This window comes from Aptenodytes patagonicus, chromosome Z (genome assembly GCF_965638725.1).
Source record: "Aptenodytes patagonicus chromosome Z, bAptPat1.pri.cur, whole genome shotgun sequence".
Taxonomy (NCBI): Eukaryota; Metazoa; Chordata; class Aves; order Sphenisciformes; family Spheniscidae; genus Aptenodytes; species Aptenodytes patagonicus.
In genome coordinates, this window is record NC_134982.1 from 39,695,317 (window position 1) to 39,712,038 (window position 16,722).

The window sequence follows — 16,722 nt, forward strand, 5'->3', positions numbered from 1 at the left end:
CCAGCAGAGCAACAGGCAAGCACATCACCTGTTCAACTCCTTTGCTGGAAGGACAGAGAGGGGCAAGACGACCCTATAAAAACCCCCACATCCACCCCCCCAAGTATCCATACTTCAATTCATGAACTAGAAGTGTACCACTTCAGAAAAGTTGTGGTTTCTAAAGCAAGCTGGATTTGATGCAGGACATAAGTGCCTTGTAAATTTTCACCATCCAAAAAGGAGACCAGACCAAGCTCCCTGACAGGCTTTAGCCTTTCCCCTTCTGTTGTGAAAAACAAATTTTCACCAAACATCAGCAGGAAACAAGTTGGCTAGAAACCAAAACCCATAGCATTCTCCTGGCCACTGACTTAATGGTAGCAGGAAACATAATTCTGCACGTTTTCAAATGGTATAAGTGGTACACTACACTTTCTCACACTTAGCTGGCAAGAGACCTGGGAAACACTTTCTATCTTCATTCTTTTTTCCCCTAGCACAAACTCTTTTGGTCGAGCAACTCAAGGCTTAAACATCAGTGTTTGCATGCACCTGGGGTACAGCTTTGCCCACTTTGCTTGACAGCTAAGAACAGCTGAAAAGAGAATGCTTACTGGTTTCATGCCTGCACAGCAAAGCTCTATTAATGCTTCAGCAGTTTGACTTGAAAGAGTATTTTTCAATTCCAGGGTCTGAGTTGCACAAGAAGTATGTAAGAATCCTAACTTGCTTACAAGAAGCTCTCTTGAGTTACAACTTCAAGGAGGCCCCATGTACCTCATAAAACATATTCTAGATTTCCTTCTAGCAGTGGGACAAGTAGCAAGAGACAGTCACCCATGTGGACGACAGTACAGACACCTATAGCCTAAGCAACCTGTGAAGTTTCTACGTTCAAAACTATGAAATCACGCAAGATGTGTTCAAGTTCTTACAGGGTCAAAGTAAGATGGGGGGCTGGGGGGGGGGGGGAAGCCTCCTTAATCATTCCTACATTTTCAAAGAAAGTGTGGCTTGAAATTACCTCCTTAGCAGCCTTTTTTCCCCTCCATAATGTAATTCAAGACAAAAAAACCTATACTGTAAGTATTCACAAACTTACTGTCATCATTTCCATTTTACTAGAAACAAACTTGAATTTAAGAATATTGCTATTTAGAGCAAACTTTTGAAAACACAGGAAAAGAGCATATGCTTTTAATCTCTGTAAAAGCACATATTTAAGCCATAGGTAGGTATGCTAGGCTGAAAAGTAAACCCTACCAGAGTCTAGAAAGGCTCTTCAGAAGTAAGCTGAAGAATGCTTTTATACATGCATATACAATTTATAAACATACCTATATTATATATACTGCCATTATATATTACATATTATACAATTTTGTTATACTATGAAGATGCTATACATATGTATACTGTACATACACACAGGCACACAGATAAAGGGTTACAAAATACAATTAATTTGTTGCTAACATGCAGTGACAAATAGCAAAATATCCTCAACAGAAAATAACATCAGAACTGTGAAATGGAAAAGTAATTTTTTCCCGTATAACTCTTTTATACTAAAAAAGATAGATTTTTACTGAAAAGTAGTATTTGAAATGTTAGGAAACTAACTTTTTTTACTACGTAATGAAGATACATTCTTACCTAGGAGAAGATATGTTCTTACAATATCTGAAATACAATGAATATCAAAGCAAATATATGACTATTTGTTAAAATCATTGCATAATAGAATTACGAATCAGTGAATAACAGGTCGCCTCTCCAATACTGTAGCTGATGTTGGAAGTCTGTGACTTTTCATAAAAAGGAATTGGTTTTAACTTAGTTTTACACTGTATTCAAAATTATTTACAATTTTATTGTGTGGCACTGCAACACAGTATTAGATCTGAGTGACTCCTGGCTTTCAAATCCCTGTATCTTTATCATAGCACCTAAACAGACAAATTATTTTGTGTTGCATTTGTTTAAGTCCTTGTTTAGCCAAACTTGCTGTCGATTACTGGCATTCTTAGGCCGTATTGCTGCACAAAAAGAAAAAATTCCTTGTCAATAGGAGGTACGGGAGCTGCAGTGACAACCACGTTTCATGGACCATGTCCAAATCAGTCCAATTCAAGCTGAGCAGGAATGAGAATTTCTCTTCCCAGTGAAACCCAGATACCTTGGGATACAGTTTGCCCCGTACACAGATTTTTAAAGAAGACCTTATTAATCATCTTTGGTGATAACTCAGCAGAATGCAACATAGTGGAGATAAAATAATGTCACACATACCATTCCCAGGCTACTTACAGTAATATTCCTTGCAAGTTGGCTTTTGCTACTGTTGTCACCCACCTTTGTTATCTGCTATCAGCGCAACAAAGTTAAAACTGGAACAAATGGTATTATTTTTCTCCCTCTACATTTAATAGCCATTGCACACATCTGAAATGCTAGTTCACTCTCTGAGGGTTTAGTTCACTGAAATGTTTGCTTTTGCTGCAGAGAGCCCTATTCTCTTGAAGATAATGTAAATGAACAGATGGAAGGATCAAGAATGACCTTGTAACTTCCCAACATCGCTGCTGGCTTTGCTAATTATTCAGTGAATGCCAGGTCTGATTCTCAGTTACATGCACACAATGCTTTGGGTCAACAGAACATGTATGGTAGAGTAGAACATATTCCAGTATTTTACAGGCACAAATAAAAAGTCACCTAATAGAATATATGGCATAAAATGCATTGTCAAGGTCCATTAAATAACATAGATGCTTCACAGTGTCAAATCTGACTCTGCGTGCTGCTGGAGTTTCTTAGAAACCCTACAGCACAAGCAGGTTCACAGCCTGCATTTGCTTACCACGCGTACAGACAGGTAACAGGCAGAGCATGCCGCTCTACTGCAATACAGTGACAAACCACAGGAAACACACAACATGGACGGCGGCCCTCACTGTAAGACATTACTCTTTCCAATACTTAGTACACTGTATTTCTTCTTTTTCCAGTTAGCCCTTAAAGGTACAGCTCTTACAACTTTTTTGTTTAGTCCTTAAGAGTCTCTCACAGAGGGCTGAACCTTTGCATCCCTCACTTCTGCCTGAAGAAACTGCAAGGGCTCAACAGCTCTCACGGGGTGAGCCCTGATTTTCGCCTCATATCCCAGGTTTTAAGTGACAGCTTGTTGCAGAGTATTGAGTTGAACTTGACAATCTAAATGCAAGTTTTAAATATAATAATTAAAAACTTACTTAGCCTAGGCCATATATACTGAACTTCATGAAATGTTTTTACTTTCAGTGCCTTATACAACAAATCTACACAACCAGAACTGAGGTTACAAGAACCAGCTACAGCTTGCTAAACTACTTAGTTCCACATATTAGCTAGCTTTAATTCTTCAATAAAATGCAAAGTTGCATCAGGTGTGCTTTATAAAATCTGTGTTTGCAACTTTACATTTAATTTTAATGGCAAAGACACAGTATCCAGCAAACCTCATATAAGTTATAAGAAAACCAGAATTTTATTTCTCCCCTTTCCAAGTTTGGGGGTGCTCCTGCAAATCCCACCCTCCCGTACATTACTGACATACTAACATTCTCACTTTGTAGATACATACTATATAGTATTTCTCAGAGTTTGCAAAGCAATTCCTAAATATCATTTACAGTTGATAGTTGGAAGCAACAAATTCATAGAATCAATGTTTATACTCAGTATTTCTGAGGTCCCACTGAAAGACTCTGACCCTCCATCTCCCTGTGTGAACAGTTGCTACTTCTTTCAATTAGCAGAAGTACCACCAAAACACCTAAGTCAAAAATCATTTGCTCCCAACCTTTTCAACCTCAGCTTTGCTGCCTCTCAATGGAATAGTCCCCATTGTTTCAAATGTATTTGGCATAAAAACATAACATAAACAATACTAAATGAGCACTGCAAGCAAACATTGAAGTATTTAATGTGGTTGGTACTGCAACAAAGTCTTAACCCAAGCAGTTACTAAATTCCAGTCAGAGGTTCATCACTAATATGCCTACAGATTATTGCAAATGGAAAAATTAAGTCTCATTTTTCACTACGCCTACTTACTTACCCCCTCAATCTATTTCATAAAAACATACATATTTCTAGCAGTTTTCATATAATTTGTGATGCTTTAGCACAATATTACCGTGTTGCAAACACTGAGAAAAATGTTTACATTTCAACAAACAAGTTAAAATCCTGAAAGAAACTTACTATCCCTGTAATTAGACCTGAAGTTTCAAGTTAAATTCTTTCTGCTTTGAAGGTCTGTGTAAAAATCAAGACATTGCTCAATAGCAGCCATCAAAAATATCCTAAGGCATCTCTTGTTTTTAACTCAACTTTTATAAGCCACACTTCTCATCATGCACTTCATCATTTGCAGGTATAGCAAAGCAAAACTAAATTATTCTACTAATGTCATGCTGTGACCAAAAAAAAAACCCAAACCAAGCAAACAACTTATAAATTACTTCCTACCACAGTCTGTTATTAGACATGTAGCTTCAGCTGAAAGCAGCTGAAATTGCCACTGACATTTTAGCCTCCAGTTTAACCATTCCAAACAGACAATGTACTCACGTGATTTCACACCTGCTATAGCTAATGATGCTATCCTGATATTGCACATTAAATCAGACATATACCAGACATTAAAAAGATAGATCAGGCTTGCATGGGCAAATAAATTAGAAGATTGAGGGAATTTCAGATCGTATTTGTTAGCTGCTTAAATTCAACTCAAAGTTCTATAATAACTGTATGAACAACATAGAATAGGCCAAATAATTTAAGATTAAAATAAACTGAACATGATGATTTTAGATTTAAGTTCTTCCTTGAGCCTCTCCCAACCAAGGGGAAATCCCCTTGAGTTTTGCAAAAAGTTATGAACTGCTTGACACTACTGTCTCCCACTGACTTCCAAGGCCCCTCTGATCACAGTCATAAATAGATAAGATTCAGCTCAAGTAAGTGCTGTGATAATGCCATACATGGAAAAAGTTTTAAAGAGATTTTATCATAATTGCTGTGGTGCATATTTCAGCAAAAAACCACTCCAGTGTTTTGGTAGCCTGCCTCAGGGTGAGGGAAAAAAAAAATAAAATAAATACATCAGTCTACAGTATCTCCCTGTTGAAAGGCAAATGTACAATCAAAGTTAGATTATGACATGGCAATATATGTTATTATTTAAAATAATGAAGTTAAGCAACTTAGCTTCCAATACACAATTAGTACGGATACTTTTTTTCTTACTACAATTCTCACTAAATGCCTTAATTTAATAAAAAGATGTTCATTCATTAGCCATTTTTTTTTCAAACAGAACTTTTAATTACTCAAATACAACCTGATGCGAGAAGAATGAAACATGCAAAGCTACACTTCGCTGTATAATACCACATCGCGACCAAAGAGATCAGGCAGTCCTTCAAACACAGGTGACTTTCACAATTCATTTGTAAGTTAAACATAGACCTGAACCAGCCAGAGATTACGTACGTGCATCAGTTCTTTATGGTAATACATTACATGTACCCCAGATGTACATCGTCTCGCTATCAGTCACCTGCATCAATACTGCATTGATGTCTCCCCTTTGCGAGCTGTGTCCTGGGGCACATCTGCCCAGACCATTGTGCCATAAGGCTGATCTAGGGCACCGGCAAGGCTGCCATTGGGAAGACTGCCAGTAAGGGCCAGAGGCGTCTTTGCCCACATAAAAGAACGTGGGCAAGTATGGGAAAGCTGTGCCAGTTAGAAGCGCCGTTTCAATCTTTGCGTGAGGGCACACACCTACGCCTAGCATGGGGGCTTCCCTTGCTCACCCAAAGAATACCCAGACTCAGAACTCACCACTTCAGCTCCTACATGCGTCAGAGGGAGAAGCTGTGGAAGAGAAGCCTGTGCAGCAAACTAACAAAGGAAATACGAACAGTGGGACCATACAAAAGGGTCTTGATTAGGTTTCAACATTCTGTGGTCGCAGATAGTCGCTTCATACCAAACTTGGAAACACAATTCAAGTGGTGAGATGCAAAGGGCAGCTCTGAATGGTAGGTAGTCTCTGCAATGTGTATGCACAAACTGGGAACAGTCAATGCACTTAGCAATCGTGCAGATGTTCATGGCTGCTTACTAGTTAATGATTGACCTCCACATAAGGTCAAACAGCTGTTAAAAAATTATCATTCTTACATCACAGGTAAATAAATTCAAGCACCAAAAATATGAGGTAGGATACTCCTACGATGCACAAGTGCTTTGGGGCTGCACCAAAGTCACAGTCTGATCACAAATGCACTTAAACTACAGTGATCTTTTCTGAGCAGGTTCAAAGATGAGTTCTGCAGTACACAGCTACTGTAGAGATCCTTACACAACTTTTCCTCTGGAGAAACTAAGGTGAAGAGGGTACTGCTCTCTGACAGTCAGCTTGACATGTCAATCTTCAGATGCATTTTCCACCCTGTAGAGTACCTGTCACCACTGAGACATAAAGCTCATGAAACAGAAAGAAGCTGGGTAGGTTCAAACATTGAAAAGACTTGTCAAAATGAGCTCAGAGGTCAGTAACATGCAAGACATGCTCTGTTTGGGCTTTGGTACAATGGAGTTCAGATCCCAAAGAAATCCAGCTAAATCTAGAAACTAGAGCCCCCACAGACAGAGCAGACCATAGCTCTTTTTTCCTTTCTAAACAACATTTCTAACTATTTATATAGTAAGAAAATACTGTTAATATACATTGCTAAAACATAGAGATAACAATTTCCTTTCTTGGTGTTGCAAGGTACATTCATCTTACAACACAATCAGCCTTCCCACAGCAAGCACAGTATCTTTTAAAATTAAGAGTGAGACAAGTGCATATTACAGACACTCCTTTACAACCAAGCCTATACAGAAAAGGAAAAAAGTGAGAGTACTAATTAGCAATGGAATAATTACTTTAATTACTTTAATGACTTACTGGATCACTATTGGAAAAAGGAAGTTAACTGATCAGTTCAGCTGCTAATAGAAGGCAAAAATCTCAATTTGAGAGCAGTAACTCTGAAGAGTGGTTCCAAATGCGTTTCTTCTTTTATCCTGAAGCTTTGTATGCTCGCTCTTGGCTAATTACAGCACAACAGGAAGGCCTGTGCTCACCTAATAATAACAACCTAGTCTGCCTGTGCTCACATAATAATAATAACCTAGTCTGCTGAGGTAAGGAGACATAAATGAGGGAAACACTGCCTTCATTGCAGGCTGTGCAGGCTGTAGGTGACTCAAAGTATTCATTCACTGCTCAAAACCTCAGGTTTTGCTACTCTCTACTCTGCTACAAACAGGTAGTCAAATAACATAGTCCTAGGCGGGGTCCGTCTGTCTGCATTAACGCTTCAGGCTCCAATGTAAGTGTATGCAAAGCACATGACAGAAGTCGCACCTAGGTATACAATAACACACAGCAAAAACTGGTATGTTCTCTAGCACAATAGTAACCTAAAGAAAGAGGAGCAACCTTGTAAACCCTAAACAAAGGCATGGGACAGCCTTAGAAAATATCCAGTTCAGCTAGGCACTGGTATGTTTCTTGACTATTTTGCATGAGAACACCACAGTACACTGAATCTGTCGTTTAACGTATGAAGACAATTAAAATATTTCTCCACAGACAGGTCAAAATTAGTTGCCCATGTTCTACATAATTCCAGACAAAGAGCTTGGGAGTGAGCAAAGATGACAGCTTACAATACTCCAAGGCTTAATTAAAGTTTTGAGGGCTAACAAGTAGGACGCTCCTCCTACTGTTGGAGTTTCTTTTTTCAAACACTGAAGCATAAGACTTTGAATAAAACATCCTTAAGAATACATTTCAGATGTGAAGCAGTACATGAACCATCTTAACCTCAGTATTTATAGTTATAAGCTACTCATTCTTTAGTCCTGGCTCTGAAAAACTGTATTTTAAAAACCCAAACAAATGAAATGTTAATTTAACAGTGAACATTTTAGCAGGTATTCCTACATAAATGAAACAAAAGCAATTTGCCATTCACACTGCCGTTTAAGAGGTCCTTCTGAATTACTATGGATTATTTTATTGAAGAGGTCTGAAACTCTTCCTTCTCAGAATCAGTATCACTAAAACTTTTCCTAAATTCATTGTTTCATCTAGTTACAACAGAATTTTAAAAGGTATCTTAAAATTACACAGGTATTTGTGCTTCAATTTTAGGTACTTTTAATATCTCATACTTGAATTCCATTATTTGCACACCAAGCAATAATATTCTATGTGTGTTTTTCTGCCTAGAAATCAGATTTCAAACTGCCTCTTTGACAATGTCATCTCTGCTTTCTGCATATGCTAAGAATCACCACATTGACACGACCGAAGATTAAAGTAGTCCCAGCAGCACCACATCTCTGTACAGCATCACCACCACACATTTCAGCAGGTCTAACAACCAGAGAAAAAGTGATCATGAAAGTCTATGATCCTTACTCATCCACATTCCTAGTAGTTTCAAACTATTTCTACTGTGAAGACCAGCAAAGCCTCGAAGCAAAGTAAGGTTCCAATTTAGATTTCTGTTGCCACTCAGAAATACGTATAATGTTCTTTCCATTTGCAATACTTCAGTGTCCTACTATAGTGATCTGTGAATAGCTGGCAAAAGGTTTACAGCGTAAACAAAACCTGATAACATTAAATGTACAAGTATCATTACCTAACGAGATGACTTGTTACATCATCATGTTTGTATTAAAAACAAAACCAGTGGACTCCCATGAAGAGGTCTTCTGTTTCCTAGCCAAAAACCTCTTCATACTACTTCCTTTGCTTCCATGTTGAACAAAGTGACTGAACTTGGTGGGACATCTCTCTTCCCTCCCAGGACCTTTCACTACCACTCTGAAAGTGCAAGTTTCTTTTCCTCAAAGTGTGTGCAAGGTTGAGTGGGGAATAAAGGACTAAAGTACCAGTCCCTCAAAGGCTTCTGTGTGTGCCTGCCTTCATGCACTGCGATATACCTTATACAATTATCCATACTGACTTCCACATCACTCAAAATCAAGCAAAGACACCAGTTTTGGCAGAACCTGGGTACTTAAGGGTGTGCTCCTCCATGCAAGGTAAGCCACACGTGCATTTTTCTTTCCAGACTGCTTATCCAGAGCTCTGAGGGGTCTTACACAAGACCATTCAGAGCCACAGAAATACCACTTTACCTCTCTGCAGCCTGGTGACCAGGAGGGTGGGCTGGGTAAGAGGTGATCTCCACACCACACAAATCAGGACCACCACTTCTGCTCTCTGAACAGACTCACATAAAACATATCACAAAGAAGAACAGAGGAGATCCTAATCAGTGCCTGCAGGTGTGGATCTGCTGATTATGCTTTGCACTATGAAGAGGGTAAATATGCAGTAATCTTTACCTTGACTCGTAAGCCAAAAGACTAGACTGCATGGCAACCTCTCCATCAGCCAAGAAGGTAAATTTTCACCCCTCCATCCTCAGATAAACCTCTCCCAATATGGTCAGCAGACACACTGGAGAAAAAAAGCTGAACAGGATTCTTTATTACCTTAGCAATATTTTTTCAGAATTATGCATGCAAAAATATTTGTATATTCAAACATATCAGTACACAAGCCCTCTCAAATCTGTAAGACATTAGAACAAGAGAAGTGCACACTAAAGACAAAGATCCATGACACATCTGACATATCCCTTACTGGAGCTCTGAATGTCAAACTTGACACTGAAGTAACTTTAAATAATAAAGTGATCCAAAAAACTTAACTCAGATATCACTACTGAAAATAAAGTTCAGTGTCCTTACCTGAGATGGTTTTGATTCTTTTCCAGAGGTTAAAAAAAAGTCACTGTCCTACAGTTATCAATGATTAGCAGACAAGCCAACCACATACCACTGCACATGCACACCTTCCTACCGAGGAGGAAGCACCAACAAGCCGTGTAGTGCTAACTGCCACACTGTAAATCTAGGCATGGTCTCATACAAACATTGCATTACTCTCAGGCAAAAAGCCTTGACTCATGACACATTAAAACCGGGACTTTAATTAGGTACAAAGGGAAAGAACATCTGCAGAACCTTTCATGGCAGAAAGTTATCTTAGCAGTATCCAGGGAATCCCAGAATCTTTCCACTTAGTTCAATCATCTTCTGAAGATTTTCATAGATAGCCCTAACAGGAAGCCCATAAATTTCTAAACTCCTTTTTAATAATCCTGCAACTTGGTTAGGGAAGGTATGTAACCACTGCTATCTTGACCCAAAATAAATATTTTCATTAATCTTCTAATTGGAGATAGGCAGCAGTGGTGGCTGCAACGGATTTTTACATTACCCAAATAAAAACTTGGCTGCTCCCCATTGCTCTGGGTCTTGAGCGCTTAGAATGGTTTACCAACAACTGAGTTTTCTGGGGAAAAAAAAAAATGAAGAAAACACCTTTCCCAAATTTTGCAAGCCAACAGATTACAAACTGTCCTCCAAATCACTCAGAGACCAGCAGAAACCTTTAATAAGCTAAAAAAAAAAAAAGACCATTTGACACACAGTCTGTGACCCTACTGTTGCCTCAAAAATCATCAGTAACGAGCAAACCACAGTTTGAGACATGCTACCTCATGCAGCTCATCCTCTTCATGAACTGAAAAAAAATCAACCTTAGATTTGGGGAAGAAACAACAGTTTGTAACAAATCCAAGAGGAAATGCTTATTTGCTCTTGTGGTCTTGGAGCTAATGGCAGGAGACTTCACAAGAGTTTACGTAACTAAATGGGGAGTGCCATCCCAGCACCAGGAAACCTTTCTACACACGCCAGTCAGCAAGAGCAGCAAACTAACACAGGACAGAGGCCAGCACAGGCTACCAGCCCCCAGACCTGGGGCTCCCATCAGCTTGCCACCGTAGGTACCTCCCTGCTCCCCCAGCTGCTGCTGCTGGGACTAGCTATGCTGAGACCTGGAGAGTAACAGGCACACCCCTGCTACAATTAAGCTATCATTTAGCCGCATGGATGTATCCTCTGGCATTTAGCTGGTACTCAGGCCAAGAACTTCTCATGAAAACAAACCCAGCAGGAGAAAAAAGCAAATTACTTTCCCAGATAGAGAGGGACAGGAAGTTCTGGGTGCAAAACAGCCTAAGGAGAATCCAGCCCGTTCACTCCCTTTGCAGACACAGGCCTGCCCACAGGCTTTGCTACGCTATAGCTCGCGGCAACAAGAGAAAAAGCCCTGATAGGCACAGAAAGTGAGATTTAGACTATGATGCAGACTGGGGACATGGTGTGGGCAACAGCTGTTGCAACCAAGAAACAAGTTTCTCTCTCTTGACTAGATTACAGCAATCTCACATACTATTTTCTCAAGAGGAAAAGAAGCTAACAGGTCTCACTCTACTAATTCCACTTCTCTTCTGCCTCTCCACTGCCGTTTACACACCCCACAGCACAACCCCACAAACGGTCGTACCAGCAAATTGCACCAGTCAAAGAGTCAGTTGAAAAACAGCTGCCCTCCACACCGATTTCTTTTGTTCTTGCAAAGTTATTTTTAACCCAGATCAGTTCAGTGATCTGATATTATCACAAAGCCTCACCAACAGTTGTGCAACCACAGTCAAAAAAGTAGTAAACTGCCGTAACAGTTGTCATATTTTTAAGTCAGCTTTGGTGCTGAAGGCAAAATCCCATTAAACTGCACTGCTCATGAAGTTATAAACTTAAATGCTAGCAGTTTCCTTCAGTTCAAATGGCATGGCTATGTTTCTAGAGTTGTGAACAAGATTTAATAACTGCATTTGTACATTACAGCAGTATTTCTACTATTGAATGGTATTCAATTTTTTTAAGTATTTGTCTAATCAAACCATCTTTGTATTTGTGTCCATTATACTTAATATTAATTCTGACCATAAACTAGCAGTTCTAGTCAAAGGACACCAAGATAGCTTTCCAATTTATGTCTTCATGTGCCAGAAAACTGCCAACTCACTAAGTTTGTGCAGAGACAATATGAGCCAAGCGGAACCTGATTCCAGATCGCTGGTACTTTCTTCATAGGCTGAGTTTTATGATTCACAGTGAATTGGTCTTCACTAAGAGGACAAAAATCATCCTATTAACACTGGGCCGTGACCTGCAGACACGCACTTCTTACACGGCATTGGATGAATCTTTCAGCCTCTGTGTCTCAGCTCCTGAGTGTGTAATATGGGTGTTCCCTGCCTTCAAAGAGACATTTTAAAAGGTATATCACTATCTATAGAATTTGAAATACTGCAGTAACAAGGATCACATAAAAAACAAAGGGTACCAAACACAGGGGGCTGGCCAGGTGGCACGAAGTCACACAAGACATGAATCTCGAGCTAAAAAAGCTAGCAATAAAAATGAGCACAGTTAATAAAATAAGCCATCATCCAGCACCTGCTTTACTAGACAGAAGCATAACTATGCACATACACAGCTCCACACAAAATTTTACAAGTAACTTACTTTTTGACTATGATGCAGATCATAGCTGTGACATACTGAAGGAACTAATGCTAGCTTACTATTACTTTTAGTTTTTAAAAATCTCATATTTCAAAATATAAAACACAAGCACATCTGGACAATGGTGAAAATATACAAGGCCCTTACAATACCTACAACTTCCCCCTACTTTGCTGATCACAAATAAAACAGCTAGTTTTACAGCAAGGTGGAAATAACAGTAACATGGTAGATATTGTACCTTGCAACAGGCTGATATGGTTTTCTAGTTCACAACTGGAGAATGAAGAGGGAAGGTAAAAGATGAGATTTCCAGCTCACTGAGGGAGGACTTGAAGTTTCTTCCTCACATAGAAGGAGAAAAAGCTCTTTCTGGACTGTACAAACGTGAAGAATAAGACAAGACGCATGACCTCATAACCACAGCAGGAATCTGCGATGACAAATCAGACACTTGATCTATTTAGGGAAAATAAAATTCAGAGTATCAGTGGTGTGGGCCCACAACAAGCAGGTACAGTACAAAATGGATTCAAACACAAATTACACCTAGAAGATGAAGAATGGTCCGAGCTGTACCTAACGCTGGATGGCAGGGAAGGCATGAGGACCCTTTTCCCAATCCCTGCCTAGCACTGTCAATAAGACTTCATTTAGAAAAGTATTTCATTGCATTTAACGTGTGCAGAGTTTACTATTCAGTTCTAAGCAATATGGGGTTTTGAACATTATAACATATACCAAACTGCTCATCTATATGCTTCCAAGAGCACGTTTTATTTCACCTGATTAGTGAAGTTTGCTTTTTAGCTTCCACTGTATATAAATTTCAACTATAGCACCATATAATTACCAGCAGTAACCAAAGTAACCACACTGCAACACCAACAAGTATACATTCTGCAATCATTGTCTAAGACAAATGCTTAGGCAGGCTCTCAGCAATTGTTAGCACAGCACTGCAACCTGCAGGGTGCTGAAAACTGCACAGAAGCTGTGCCAGCTCTTAACTCCCCTTAAAATCAAATAGGAGCTGGGGGAAGAAGAGGAGGCAGCACCTTACAAACAGCTGCCCAGGTCCTAAGGAAAGGCTGTTGCCAGTTTCTATCCTAAAGAAGCCAAGAACGCCAACACACTTAACGTGCCTTGGTTACACAGGCCATAAACACCCAGAGTAGACACTGTATACATGGAGATGCAAGAATCAGTAAGCACATTTTTAACACTATATGGACCACATTATGAGAGCCACAGAGAAGTATTTTTTATAGTTTCTAGTCCATTCTGCTGGTGTCAAAAGTAAAAAAAGAAGTCCCTTAGCTACCTACAGGCTAGGTAAGTAACAAAACTGAAAAAAAATCAACACCATTCCACAAACACACACTATTACAGCAAACCATGTAAGCATATGCTTATTTTTAGGCACGTGTTTCAATTCTCCTGATATCAAGAAGACCTAAATACATAACTTAAGATTATAAACAGCCCTTAACCAGCACCAACTGAACTCAGTGAAAAAAACCTCCTGCTGTTTTTAATGGTTTAAGGATCAATTCCTAAACTTAGAACACGATTTTCCACTCCCTGTTTTATCTAACTGGGGGAGAGGAAGAATCCAGGAAAGAGATGAAGTATAGTAAAATAAAAAGAGTGAAGAGGAACATTTTTACAATCATGTTTTATTTTTCCCTCAATATATTAATTACCAGAAACTGACCTTCAAAAACAAAACAGATTTAAATATTTGTGTTCAACTTTGGTTTTCGTCAATCAATTTTGAGATGGCTACAAGGCAAAAAAGTACATTAAAGATGGGAGAAAGTATCTGGGTGGAGGAAGAGATGTGACAAATTAAGAATTATTTATGTTTTTTAGGTTCTGGAAGAGTCAGAGTACAACTACCTTAGGCATTCATGAGACTATGTATTCTCTGCTTTGAAGATCAAAGAATTCTGAGAGACCATTTAATGACCTTTATTAAAAAGCATCTCTACCATAATAAACCATGGGATAAACACGCTATAAATTTACGTTGAGACATAAAAAACCCAGTGGGTGCTACAATATACATTCACTAATTCCCAAACTGCCAATGCTCCTTATGTTAGGTTCATTTCAAGAGGAGTTTCCGTGGTTTTAATTTTGATCTGAGCCCTCCTCCACCTTACATTATCCAAATGTTAGCTCAAATCATTTACATAAATACATAACTCTGTAACAAAATAGAAGGAACAAACCCACTGTTTCTTTACCTTAAGCAATATCCTTTTAGAAGCAACATGAAACAAGTATATTTACATTTCCTTTGGGAGAGCTAACATAACATCCGCACAAAGTTTTCCTAAAGCAACAGCACGTACAATAGCTCCGTCTTAAAGAAGCAGCATTAAAAAGAAAAGGAGGAGGGGAAAAAAACCAAACAAACAACCTCTGATCACCTAAGTAGTGTATTGGAAACATTGCTACTTTAGGAAAGCCACTTTACGGTACTAAGAAGTAAGTTTACTATTAAAGAGTTTCCTGCTGTCGGACGCTATTCAGCAAAATCGGCATCTTGGACAGAAACGTCTCCGTCCACCCCTGCTCTCCCAGAGGCAGCACCGGCAGCAGCGAGGATTCGCCCTGTGGCGCCCAGCCGGACCTCCACGGGGATGGGCTGTGCGCACCTGAATAAGCTCGTCCAGTCGCAGCAGAGTTTAATCCTGGAACAGCCAGTGCCTAAGGCATGCAGGAACCTACCCCTCGCAATTCCCTCGCACGCTGTTGGCTTCCCCCCCCCCTTAAAAAGCTACAATCCTACAATTAAAAGCCTTAAAAGTCCGTGGAAGTTCACAAAAAAATCCCCCCAAAACAAACACAAAAAGCCCAGAAATGAGACGCGTTTTCTGTCAGTCCTTTAGGCTGCAGCCGGCACGGCCTCGGGTGCAGGCGGGGCTCCCCGGCGGGGACAGGGACCCGCCGCGTCCGGCCCGGATCAGCACCTGCCCGAGCCCAGCTCGGGGGGCCCACCGCCCCCACCGGCCCCCACCGCTCAGCCCTCAGCCCCGCGCCGCCCGGCTTCCCCCGCAGACGTCCTCCCTGGGGGCGAACTAAGCAGTCCGAAAAATAAAATCAGAAAAAACCGGGACAGCACGCGCCGAAGCCCCCCACGCCCCGCGGCGAGACCGCCCACCCCACAGGGAGGGAAAAACAAGGCAAGAAAAAACAGCGGCACTGCACGTACGGATGTACCCGCCTCACCCAACGGGTGCCCGCGGCCAGCCTGTGAGGGCCTCCAGCGAGGCGCCCCCCGCCCCCCGGGAAGCCTCCCCCCCGCCTCCGGCGCCCCGCCGAGCCCTCCGAGGCCGGAGCGGAGGACCGGACTGCCGCCCCCGCCCCCTCTGGACGGCAGCGCCGCTGCTCCCTCACCTCCAGCGCCGGTGTGTGGCAGCGTGAGGCGGGGCGGCGCGGCGCGGCGCGGCGGGCCGCGGCCCAGGCCCCGCCCGCGGGCCGGCTCCTCCCGCCCGCCCCGGGGGCCGAGGCGGCGGCGGCTGTCCGGTGTGCACACTGTGTGTCCTTCCCAGCCCGCCCGCGGGCCGGCGTCCCCGTGGCCCTGGCTGCCTCCCCTCATCGTTTGCCGCCTCTTGCCCTGTGTTTGCGGGCGCTCTGGGCGCGGGAGGTTGTTTGGAGCACCGTGGGGGCCCAGGGCGGGTGAGCAGCTGGTGGTTGGGGGTCCCGGGTCCCCAGGAGACACGGCTGCGAGGGGTCATGAAGGGCTGCGTGCTGCTTTGATGTGCAAGGACGTGGTGGCGCACTGAAGTGTGACAGCACCTGCTAGTCCGTTTTTGGCAGGAGGGAGTCTGCTTCCGCAGCCAGCCAGCTGTTCAGGGCCGAGCCTGTCAGCCTGGACCGAACGGTCACCGTCTGGCACATGCTCGCTTCCTTGTCTCTCATTTCTCCATGATTGTGCTCATTCATCGTATGTGAGCTCTGAGTACTGTTTCTCACAAAAAACCACTTTTGTGCTGACCACCACGAGACACACACCCTGAGCGGGACAACACAAGAACTGTCGCTGCAGCGTCCGCCTGGGCACTCACATCTATGCAGAGAAGGCCAAAAATCCAAGTTGTTAATTCTCCCAACATCATGTACTTTCCATGTTTAAGTTTTGCACGCCTCAGGGGG

General features: G+C 41.6%; 1 protein-coding gene across 2 annotated transcripts in view; it reads right to left on the minus strand.

Moving 5' to 3' along the window:
* PIP5K1B (phosphatidylinositol-4-phosphate 5-kinase type 1 beta) overlaps positions 1–16,003 on the minus strand; it is a 119,842-nt gene extending 103,839 nt beyond the window's left edge. The window contains exons 1-2 of one of the 2 annotated variants that reach the window (XM_076362761.1): positions 15,964–16,003; positions 12,797–13,014 (exon numbers count right to left, since the gene is read on the minus strand). The gene's annotated coding sequence lies outside the window, so the exon portion shown is untranslated. Of the gene's footprint in view, positions 1–12,052; positions 12,070–12,796; positions 13,015–15,963 lie in introns of those variants that run through there. The other variant, XM_076362762.1, reaches the window with a different exon arrangement.
* Positions 16,004–16,722: the final 719 nt, after the last annotated feature.